This window comes from Aphidius gifuensis, linkage group LG3 (genome assembly GCF_014905175.1).
Source record: "Aphidius gifuensis isolate YNYX2018 linkage group LG3, ASM1490517v1, whole genome shotgun sequence".
NCBI classification, from domain to species: Eukaryota; Metazoa; Arthropoda; class Insecta; order Hymenoptera; family Braconidae; genus Aphidius; species Aphidius gifuensis.
Genome location: NC_057790.1, coordinates 5,453,542 through 5,466,410, shown reverse-complemented (window position 1 = coordinate 5,466,410; position 12,869 = coordinate 5,453,542). Strand labels below are relative to the sequence as shown.

The window sequence follows — 12,869 nt, the reverse complement described above, 5'->3', positions numbered from 1 at the left end:
ATGTATTTTTTTTTTTTTTAAATTTATTTATTTTTATCAGTTTATCTATTTATTTATATATATACCCTGACAATGACATCGTAGAGTTACGTCCCTATACATAATTATTATTATTTTTTTTTTATCCATAATTATCATTAAAGAAGGGTAATAAAATTTTTATCATAATCACAATCATGATTGACTATCCAAGGTGTATCTTCACGTCATCTCTATAATGTAATCGATTAACTAATTGCTTTATTAGCATTTTATATTTTTTCATATATACAATAAACTTTTTTATTTTATTGTTTTAAAAATCAATACATTATTATTATTAATTTTATTATTTTTCTCTGGTAAAATAATTTTGTAAATAAAATGAAAAAAAAAAAAAAAATTGTTTATTAATAAAAAATAATGAGTATTTACTTCAATCTTGAGTGATTGAATAATGATGATCAAATCATTTGAAAAATTAAAATATTTTCTTTGTTTTATATTATAATTTTTTTTTATAAAAAAAAATCAATTTATTGTATATATGGATAAAAAGATTTATAGATATAATAATTATACAATGTTTTGTTTATAAAACTTATACAATATTGTTTTTCCTTGATATAATCTGGTGAATACTCTTCGTCCATGGCCAGCCTTTCACGTGCTTTTCATAAATATATTCCTTGAAATATTTAAACCTCAAGTCTAATGACAACAATATATATAAAAATGTGCAACGAGGGAGTGTGACTAACTTGCATGATAGATAGATGGATAGATATACACATGTATACGACCTCGATGCAGGTTCAAAATGTGTGTCCTGCAGAACATTATTATGTGTAATATAAGCAAAAGGCAAAAGCATCAAATAGCATATGACCACGTGTTTCAATAAACTTTTAAAAGTTGGGTTTAATCGTAAAGATTTTAACACGTGTTGTTGACTAGAAGTCTAAATAAATCATCATTCTGGCAAACTGATCTCTTTGCTGCTCAGAATGTAATAAAAACATGCCAAAGGACCAGGCAGTTTATCCTACTGTTTTACACATTTAGAATTTTTATAAAATATATGTCTCACTCTCCATGACTCGAGTCATTTCAATATATGAAGAAAGTAAATGGAAACCATTTTTTTTCTTCTCTTGTATTTATTTTTTTTACTTTAAATTTTTAAAACTTTACGAAATAATGTAAACAGTCAAAGAGAGAATAAAATATTACATACAAACACAAAAGATATATGAGTAAACAAATGGAAAAATAAAAAAAAATATATATCGTGGTAATTTCTATTTATGGCAAGAGAATGGCAAAAATATAATATTTTATATATTTGAAAAAAAAAAAAAATTCGTCAGATGTTGAGTATCCGGTTGACAGAACGACATTAGAGGACACATTGATGCACGATGAGTGTGTTATATGTTTTCTCACGGAAGAGAAAAAAATGAATCTTCAGTAAATTGTTAAAGACAATTGCAAATGTTCCGGGGATATATACACTCAGGGTCATTACTTGGTGAACGTATTAAAAATTAAATATAAAAAAATAAAAAATAAAAAAAATTGGACAATACAGAATTCTAATAATAATACAATGAGAATGAATTTGTCCCGAGGGCTTAAAGAAAAAAAAAGTAAAATTGTAATAAAATAAAAAAACTGATTTCACGACAACAGAATAGTTTTTTTTTTCTGGTTGACGAGGTCAATAGGCATAATGTTGGAGAGTTTATTTAATGACTTGTTGACCAGCTGTCTATAAAAATTGTTAAATCTATATAGCAACTCAACAATTATTGGTCAACACCTATATTGTATTTTCATTTATTTCGTTGTTATATTTTTATATACTTTGTCATCACATATTTTAAACACAATAATTGTCTTAATTTTCACTATTTCCTTTTAACATTTTATGGTAATTTTCTTTTTTTTTTCATTTACCTTTATCGTACACTTTTATTACTTAGCCCCAAACCAATTTTGCTTTTATTTAACCCAGACAAAACTATTAAACTTACCATTCAGTGTTCTAGATATACAGTCATTCCCCATTGAGAAGGATACACATAGGATTTCACTGGTATACTGCTATGTCTAATTAGCCTCGCCATTTTGGAAGACAAGTAAACTCATTATATTTTCTCAGTGTAATATGTATATGGATAAAGAACAGACAACTGGTAAAATTGTTAAACATTTTAACAGATCATAAAAATGATTTCTATTATAAATGTTAATATCTAACAATTTCATTTAATATTATCCATCTATTCAGCAATAAAATTGGACACTAAAAAAAACAAAAAGAAAAACAATAGTTAAATGATTGTATAAAAATATATAAATATAAATAAAATTGTAATTGACAGAATTATTCAGGTTTTATGTGATTTCTTTCACAGAATTGACGATAAAGCATGCAACATATTTTTGATATCTTGATTAAATTGAATTGAAAAATCATGGAGATCGCTTGATGGTGTTTGACTGAGTGTATATAAATATATTAAATAAAGATAAGAACATGGAAAAAAAAAATTGAAAAAAAAGGTCAATTTATATAAGCAAGTGCGATTGTAGAGAGGTGTAGAAGAAAAAGAACAAGATATATAAATATATATAAAAAAAAAAAGAGAAAGAGAATATAACGGTAGTGACGACATCGATGGTAAAGAGGGTATAGAGAGAATAAGAGAGGACTTGGTCGATGATGCTGATGCTGATATATATCCTGTGTATATCCTATCCTCAGTACGCAGCTGGTCGTACAAGCAACTCCTTAACCTCTTTTACAACCAAGCAGTGTATACCAGTATCCTCACTTGTAATTTTTTTTCTTATTTTCATCCTCATCCTCCTCTCATCCTTCTCATCTTCCACCAATTTTATTTTTCTCAAACATTTTCAAGTTCTCTTTCTCGCCTCAGCAACCTTCCTCACCCTATTCCCCCTTGGGGCTCCTTTGAATCTCCTTCACCAATACCCATGAGATATATATTGGTGCATGTGTTGCATGTGTTGTATATGCATTATGCCATCGCGTAATGCCTATGGTACTCAAGGCCAGTTGTACTACCAGTTTGTATGTGCATGACTGCAGCACCAAGAAACCAAGCAATATATATTCGTATCTGTATATTCATACATATACTATATTATTGCAATAAAAAATAAATCGTTGCGCAATTTAAACACCAGCAACACATATACAACTGAATTTTCATGTTCAACGTTAAAAAATACATGTATATATTTTTATACACACACACATGTTTGTGTTTTATATATAGTACAGTATATTATTGTAAAATTATAAAAAATTTTACAAATACAAACACATGGTTTGTCTATATACATGTATATATTTATACAATATGTGGTATAATATTATTACTTGGTTTATTTCAAGCAATGAACTCATTGCCACAAATCATATTCAAACAGTTAAATATATATGTGTATATATAGTTAAATTATAATATGTTCATGTCAATTTATTTTGTCACGATGAAAATCATAAGAAATCTATCCTTTCACTCTATTTGTCATAAATGCTTTAATATTTTATTTCTTTTTTTTTTTAATATCAAATAAATAATTTAAATTATATTTAATTTATTATCATAAAACTGTAAAACATTGGTTTTTAATTTTTTACTTTTTTTTTTAAGGTCTCAAAATAGATTGTTGAATTTAAAAATATCATAAAAAAAAAAAAGAAATATATTTGGCATGAATATAAATTTAAAAAAAATAAAAATTGAAGTAACGAAAAATAAATAAAGAATATAAAAAAAAATAATCTGATTAAACTGACAATTTGTATGGTTGAATTGGTGGGTTAATGTATTCTCTGTACTATAAAGTCTTGGTACACACCTATAAAGTAAATGTGTATACGTGATTTCTTCACTTGTGGCAAGCATGGTGTGCTGTAAGGGCAAAGCAAGTTGGATTGTGAACGGGTTTTAAACCAGAACTCCATAGGGAGAATCAAGAAGGAAGAAGAACAGATCAAAAGTAAAATAAAAAAAAATAAATAAATACAAAATAATAATAATAAAAAATAAAAAACCATGGAAAAACGAGAGGAGAATAAGATAAAATAAAAGTGCGTGGATTGGAGAAGAACCAGCTCATCAGCTGGTACGACTGGTCTGTTGTCGTTGTATCTTTTTTCATCCAATGCGTCTCTTTGTTTGACCTGTTACTCTGAAGCACTGAATATCACGCGAAATAATTCAAAATAACACTAGAAAAATTATTTCTTCAGTATTATTATATACACTTATAAATGTATATATATTGTTTTATTCTTTTTTCTTCGACTCGCTATACTTGGATATAATTGTGAGCAATTGATGATGATTTTAAAGTGAATCAAATACGTCCGGAAATTGTCTATAAGTAATTTCGTTTAAAATAATCTCAATTGTCTTGTGTATATATATACTGCAAGTTAATTTATTTATTTTTTTCATTAATTTAACTTGTCTTGTGGGGACAAAGTGCATTTGCACGTTCCAGATGCTCGCTTCAAGTAAATTTTCTTGTCTTTGTATCGTATTGTTGACACAATATCTTCAGGTAATACAGAATACAAGAGACAGTTAAACTTTCAGTTTGTGTACAATCCAGAATTTCATCTTTACAAACCACCACAAACCTTCTTGATAATTTACGAGGCTTCTTCGGTTCATTTTGTGGCAAAAGCTCTCCCTTTCGCGTTTCGCTTGAGTGACAAAACCAAGTTTCAATATCACAATCTACACTGTGGTTTTTATTTTTTATATATATATATTTTTTTTTTTCTGATCTTACTTGGTTCTTGTATTTCATATTTGTATTTTTATTTATTTATTTTGATGCTTTTATTTTATTTTCTTGATTTTTTAAACATTTAAAAATTTAATTATAACGCTTGTTTGTTTGCAATCATTATGAATGTTTTCCTGGATAAAAATATAATTCAATTACTTTTCTTCACCTTCAACTAACTTTACCTTCCGCAAGTGTGGCAAAGTCTTGTTTATAAATATATTTTTTTCTTTTTTGCAATATAATTTTTTTTTTATCATTTTACTACTGCTACCAATGGGATGAAGTCTGGACTAGTTGTATTGTGTCATGTAAGCGCGTAGCAAAAGCAAGTAGCCAAGCAATACGAAGTAGTTTTTATGGTGTATACCAAAGAAGCCTCTCTCTGATGGCTCGCGCTGCCTCAGGCATATAATTTTCTCGGCGTTTTTATTGCGGGGTAACTTGTCTTCAGGTGAGCCACTCTATCTCTTTTTCTCTATCATATTTTTTTCTTTCTTTCTCTTTTTCTCTGAAAGTGCAACAATAAATAAATAAATAAATATATATATATGCTTACAACTTGAAGTTGGAGTACTACAGGCACAGCTAAACGCGCAGTAGTCTTGGTTCCAATTTTTCGTCTCACTTTATCATCAACCTGAAACAAATGATCGTTCTTTCTTCAATAACACAACTATCTTTATTCAACCTACATTTACAATATTCATTTTCTTCTCACTCACTCATTTTACCTCACACTCTCTTCATTCTCTTGGTTTACCAACACAATCCCTACCTCTCACAATATCCACTGCGCATCCCATCCTTTCCAAGCGCAAGGATTTTGACCCTCGTTTTGTGTTGCTTGCGTTTCGACGTATAAAGTTTGCCTTGTTTTTTTTTCGATTTACTCGCGTTCGCCTGGTTCTTTGGACCCAAGATAAGACTGATAAACCACACGGACACATATCACCAGTGTCTAGAAAAAAAAGTTTTAAATAAAAAAAAATTAAAAAGTATATTTATTTATCTTTTCCACCAATATTTATATTTATTGTTGTTAACATGAAATACTGGGTTATATCTTTTTTGTTTTCATATATATACTGATATATTTATTTATGAATATATATGTACACCTTTTTATTTAATCGACAGGTTAGCTGTGTACATTTTGTATACCCTGAGGAATAATAAAAGTGTGCACGATGCTTGGCAGGTCCAAGAGGCAACCAAGTAGATTCAATCGCCAGGATGATCGTGGTCTTATTGTCCTGGGGTCCTTGACGTTGACTACGACTACGATATCTATACACCACAGCTGATAAACTCTTGGATGTATATATTTTCTAGATACATATACCTCGAATAAATATAATGCTCAAATGTCCAATACCACAAGTATAAAAAAATGAATAAATAAATTATTATTTTTCTTACAATAGAAATTATATTGATTGGAAAATTTCAAATGAAGCATGAAATCAGTAATTTAAAAAAAAAAAAAAAAACAAACTGGATGATGGTACTACTACCTGATCTATTGTGTGTGTTTACAAAAGTGGGCCAAATCAACGACCAAATTCAGGGGCAATGGACTGCGATTAATATATATATAATATATATCTTGTGGTTAAATCTGAAATATGTATTTTGGGACAAATTGTGTCCACATGAGAGAAGATTTTTGAAATGGAATATACACGAGGAAAATGATATCGTGCTTGTTGTATAGAGTATATACTATATATGAGGTTGGGTTAAAAGTTTTCGTTATATAAACTCGAATGTGATTGTATTTTTTGGAGAATGGAGCGAGAACGATAACAACCCAGAAATCTCATATATACGAGAATATAATTCTTTTTATAAGTATATATAAGAATAAAAATAAAAAAAAAAAATAACATTATTATTTTTGTAAATTAAAGTCAGTATCTTTTAGAGCTCAGATGAGAATTGTGTAAAATTACGATTGAAACTCTCACAAGTCTAATGTATTTGTATTTTTTAAAAGATAATATTCATATTTAATTTTATTCACTCGATATATGCTTCCGAAAAAATAAAAAATTCTTTTGATCATGTATATAAAATATGAATTATTGATATTTAAATTTATTTACCTTTTTTTGTCTGAAGAATATTCATTTTTTAATTTTTTACTTTTATGAAATTCCGTTGTAACAAGTCAATCTGCGTATGATGGATCATTGGGACACTCAATCACGATATAAACTTTGCTGATTGTCCGTTAATGGAATAACAAGCACACTTCATTCGTCAATCAGCTGACATATTGCGTCAGCACTCAAGTAAAAATACTGTAAAAAATATGAAATAAATAAATAAATATATATGAAATTATAATGTGAAAAATGTAGTCTTAAAAAGGCGATCGTCCATAACGTCTTGTAATTAGGTGATCGACCGCACACCTGCAACTTTTGCACTACTATTTATTTTACTGGAGTTCAATCGCATGACGTGTATTATATACAAAAGCCAAGAATTGCACGTCGTCGTTTTCGTCGACGTGCAAAAGAAGGAAAATTAAAATAAACATATATAAATACAGTATGCGATTTGTCAATACAGGATCTTGGACAAAGATTAGTCACACCCAAACAATGCTTTGAAAATATTGCGAACCAGGCGGTCTTTCTTTGGTGTTCATAATATCCACACGACACTTTTTTTATACATTAGAAAAACATATAATTTTATTTTTATTATCAATTATAAATAATATTTGTAACAATTTACTAATATTAAAAGAATAATTCAAATCATCAAATTCAAATATTATTTTTTAAATAAAAACTATATAGTTCTAAGAAACGTAAAAAATATTTTCAAATATTATTGCAAAATATAGAAATAAAAAAAAGTATGATTTTCTAATTTTTTGTTGTAATATTATTGTGAAATAGTCGATAACTTCAATTGAAATTAAGTAATATTTATATTACGAAATAATTTAACGGCACAATGAAAATAAAATTTAAAGATAAAAAAAAAATATATATTTAATGAACAATGAACAAGTTGGTAAGAATGATCGATTGAATCAAATTGTATAAATTGAAAAAAAAAAACTATTAAAAAGAAAAAAGTATTTACCATAATGTTGAGCACAATTTTAACAAATATAATATTATCAATATGTATATATATATAATACTTACAAGGCTATGGGTATATATAGGCCGTTGTCCAAAGGGCCGGTAGCACACAAAACAACCACTACGAAATTGCATAGCATGTTATTAACAGCATCCCCACGTACATCAGGGCGTGTTGCCCGTGGGCTACCGTGTACAAAACGTGGTCTTGCAACTCTCTCCATCTTCTGATACTGCAGAGTCCAGAAATGAGGGTAATGCTGAAGCGAACATCCTCTATTTTCATCCTCATTCACATGCAATATACAAGTTTTACTCTTGAGGCATATTATAAACAGCCTATCGTACTTTATATATTATATATTCAAAAACTTTTACCAACACCATATTAAATTCTGGTCAAAATTTTCAATACATTTGGCAACCTCTGTAACAAATATATATAATTTTTCAATATATTCAGAAGCCAAGATAAAACCACTGCACAAACCCTGTCGACATACATAAAATATATATAACCATCTCATCATTTACGACAAAACTTATATTGTCAATAAGTAATTATACGTCAACAAACAATATGTTTACATTTAACATTACATTGCATGTCTATACTCATTACATTGCTTACCTCATGCTTGTTCATGTCCTTCTGCAATATAAATTTTTTTTTTTTTATTTTATATTTTTTAAAAGTCTCAATTTCATCATAATTCAATTGGCTTGTCATCAATTCTCAATTCTTTTCTCTTCCTTATTTGAAAGCTAATATATCTTTTTATATAAATTGTTTTTTTTTTTTTAGTTTACTATTATTTATTTATTTTTTATTTTAGATTTTTTACTTTGAAAGAGGAACTACAGGCACATGTGCCTAGACTGCCGATGTATCCCGTTGATACGACAGTAAAACTACGTACACCCAGTTTGTTTTCTTCGTCGTTGTTGTAGTCGTCGTATGGGTCGTATTTGTTAACAGTTGACTTGCATGAAGCTGATGCAAAACTACCTCAAGAATAAGAAGAAAAATAAAAAGAAAAAGACGGAGAAGAATAATAAAAAAAAAACGAAAAAGTATATAGAGAAAAAAGAAAGGAAAAACAAGAATTATAAAAAAAAAAAAATAAATAAAAAAAAGAAGGAGCAACTCGAAACCGGTGTACCCGACAGCGTGACGCCAATCCTGGCTTAAATCCCCCACTGTACCAAACTTACCGCCATCTTCACTTTTAACTTATCTTGTTTGTGTTATATTATTTCTATATGTCTTCAAGTATTGCATATACATATTCTTACCAATCGGTATAACGTCAAGGATACCAAGGATACATCACAAGTCAAGCTTTTGTTGTGATGCTAAAATGATGACGAGAATATACGCCTTCTTTTCGTCTAACGGTATTGAAAATATATATATTTTTTTTTATATGGTGTATACATATAGTATGCAGTATGTACCTGAAGCGTGTGCATAAGATTACAATGTTTTTACTTTATACTTCTTTTATTCATCATCATATAAACAGTGAAAAAGAAAAAATGACCAGCACACGAACCCGTTCAGGGGCACGTGACTTTTTCTTTTTCTTTTTTGCACGCTTACCCAATGCACAAAAACGTCTTGCGTGAGCAAATTATACAGACGCGAATTGACGTTAATAAATAATAAAAAATTATCGTACTTGTTGCGTTCATACATGAGAAGACTTTACTCTTTCAAATACTGTCTTTTTGCTTAGTTTTGATGACTCTTTTTGATGCGCCCTATATAAAACCCTGAACATGCTACTTATTATTTTGTAAGAGAGTTATCATCAGTGTCTTTAAACACTACTGTTGTATTTTTTATTTTTAATTTAAAAAAAACTTACTTGAATACAATGGAAAATTGTATAGCTTCAAATAATATAGTGGTGTTTTTATAATCATTTTTCTCCATTAAATTAAATTTATATGTGTTGGTTATTAATAAATATAAGTAGAATCTTTTTTTCTTTTTTTCTGTAAAATAAATAAATTTGTATTATTATGTTGTTTTTTTTTTTTTCTTCAGTGACTCAATACAACTAATTGAATTTATATAATGTACAATTTATGGTTATTGAATTTACCTGGATAAACATGACAGACAAATTGAAAATATTATTAAAATGAGAGAACCACACGCATTTGATGACGACGACCGGTTTTGAAGTCACTACATAGTGTATTTTACCATACTGCAACAATTTGGTTGTACGTGTTTTTTTGTTTTTTGTATTTTCCGTTTGTTTTGTTGCTTTCCACAATTGACTAAAAAAATAAAAGAATAGAAAAAAAAATTATACATGTGCGTTGTCTGTGTCTCTCACTGGATATTATGCAAAACGAATGAATAGAATAACAAATTATCTAGTCAAAAGAAATTGTGCAAAAGACTTGAAATAAAATTACTGTGTGGATGTATAAAAGAAAGTCCTGTTCTATCGTTATTTTTCTCGAAACATCGTAAAACTACTGAGCAAGGAATTATGTTTTGAAGTACAGTGAATATATACTATAAAGAATTGAGAGAAAAATGATAAACAAAATAAAATAAATAATAAAAAAAGCAAAAGAAAATAAATGAAATAAATGTAAAAAAAAATAAGATAAAAAATATTAAATTGACGATTGCGCTGCAGGGCTAACGGGATGCATCGTTAAATCTTCATGGCTACCTCTTTGACTGTTGTTTGTGTGCTGCTGGACTTGCGATATCTTTATTCTTGACTGGGGCGCGGTCAACCGTTTGAGAGCCACTCAATTTTTAACAAAGTTAAAACAAAAATTCACTCAGTTATAGTTAAATTGTTTGTCTCCATATTTTTATGCTTTTCTTTTTCTTCTTTTTTTTTTTTTTGCATCGATATGTCTTCATGAATACGTTTATAAAACGAAATAAATATGCACAGATGTCTTGGACATAGACAAAGAGAGTCTATAGACTCATGCATATAAAACTGTATAAAATATACAGGCAAAAGATTTACACTTGACGATAAAAAAAAAAAAATAAATCACAAATATCACATTACGTCGTAGTTGTACAGTCACGTACGAATTTTAAAATCAAAATTGTTTTTATATTCAAAAAGCCAAAAATTATTTTTTGATTGGAAAATGATTGGCTTTATTTTATTTATAAAAAAACCAATAAATTAAAAATGCTTCGGTAGTTTTTTTTTTTTGATAAAAACATTTTCAATTGAAAAAACTGTCAATTGGTGGAAATTTTTTACTTGCTCTTTTTTTGCTTTCTTTCTTGATTCATCTTGAACATTGTAGAATTGAAGCTTCAAAAGATTTGAAATATTTGAGATTTGGTGAATTTTTGAACTATATATTTCTTTTATACATTTAATGATCCATGACCAAGGAGCAAGGCTGAGTGTGGCTGAGGAGGTCCTTGTTTCTTTCCAACTAACTTCTTCAGTTGTTCGACTTAAAACTGAAGTAGTACACAATATCGTCATACGGGGTCAACGACTTTTCTTATTTTTTTTCTTTCAACTATCTCATTTCACCCTTTTCCTGAATCGTTTATTTTTTATTCTCAATTTTTTCTAGTCTTTCAAATCTTTGCTACAATTAAAATTGAGGTCATTGACAGGGATGATTAAACATATTATCAACCACATTACTTATTTATTTGTGAACACCACATATAAACATGTATGCATATATTGTATAATTCAGTGTAGCATGTGTGGTTACAATTTTGCAATGGAGCATGTGTGCATAAGCACATATGGAAACAACTGGGCCATGATTGACGACGTGATGTCTAGTTCTACCCTTACCTTTTTTTATTTCTTATTTTTTATTTTTCTTCTCTCGTGCATCTTTTCACTGTTTTTATTTTTTATTTTTTTTTAACTTGTTCTTTATTATTTTTCCTCGATTCTCAGTGGCCATCACAACACGAAAAAACTAACAAACATAGATTGGTAATCTTCGACAAGCTGAATATCGCACCAGAGATTTTTCTTTTCCTTCTCAATCTTCTTTCTTATCAGTTTTCTTATGATAAAAAGATATATACTTTTATTTATTTATTTTTTTTTTCTTTCTGTTCAACACAATCATTGTTACTTTCATACTGCAACTTGAATTTTTTTTAAATTCACCAGTGCAACACTGTATTTATCTAAAAAAAATAAAACAGTGCAGTAATAAAATTTTCAGTTGCAACTTAATTTAGCAAGAATAATAAGGAAAAAAATTCTCATGCATTGAAAAATTTCGTTTTATATATACTTGCAGTGACTGCAGGGGATTATGGTAGATAGAAATACTAGATATACAGTGAATTTTCTTGGTTTAAATTGTAGAATGGGAAGTACGACGTCGAAATGAAATCACAGGCGTCAAGACGATATTCTTTTAGGACAAGTAAGTCGCGCCAAAGGTAGTCGACAGGCACACGTCTGTCTCTTGCACTCTCTTTGCTATTGAAAAGTTTTTTTATTTTTTTTTTTTCATTTTTTATCTTATATACTTTTACTTCTTGGCGTTTTGCCTTTTGCTGTTGTGCAGGTCAACCAACTTGCTCACACTCTTCTCCTTCTTCTTCTATATCAGCCGATGTCTTTAGTTTCTTTTGCTTGGTTTGAGTCTATCCATGTGTCCACACACGATTTTCTCGCTTCACTGCATATATGTATATATTTATTTTTTATTATGCCATCTTCCTCGCAGCTTTTATTTTATACAACTAAAAAAAAATCATAAACAAAAAAATACAAATTATTATTTTCAGTTTAATAAGTTTATATAAAAATTAAAAAATAAATGTTTTTCTTTATTGATATTTGATGAAAAAAATTCTCATTTAAATTATATTATGTCTTGCAATATTGCACCCACTTATATTTACCGCACAATATTTAATTGCTGACTATTACAATTATGCTATGCATAGGACAC

The 12,869-nt window shown here is 28.3% G+C and overlaps 1 long non-coding RNA gene across 3 annotated transcripts in view; it reads right to left on the bottom strand.

Annotated features, from left to right (window-relative positions):
* The window catches only part of LOC122851640, a 29,641-nt gene extending 19,744 nt beyond the window's left edge, over positions 1-9,897 (bottom strand). For 2 of the 3 annotated variants that reach the window (XR_006373715.1, XR_006373717.1), the window contains exons 1-7: positions 9,794-9,897; positions 8,554-9,698; positions 7,986-8,413; positions 6,924-7,121; positions 5,594-5,776; positions 5,375-5,455; positions 2,016-2,287 (exon numbers count right to left, since the gene is read on the bottom strand). This is a non-coding gene — a long non-coding RNA (uncharacterized LOC122851640). Of the gene's footprint in view, positions 1-2,015; positions 2,288-5,374; positions 5,456-5,540; positions 5,777-6,923; positions 7,122-7,985; positions 8,414-8,553; positions 9,699-9,793 lie in introns of all 3 variants that reach the window. The other variant, XR_006373716.1, reaches the window with a different exon arrangement.
* Positions 9,898-12,869: the final 2,972 nt, after the last annotated feature.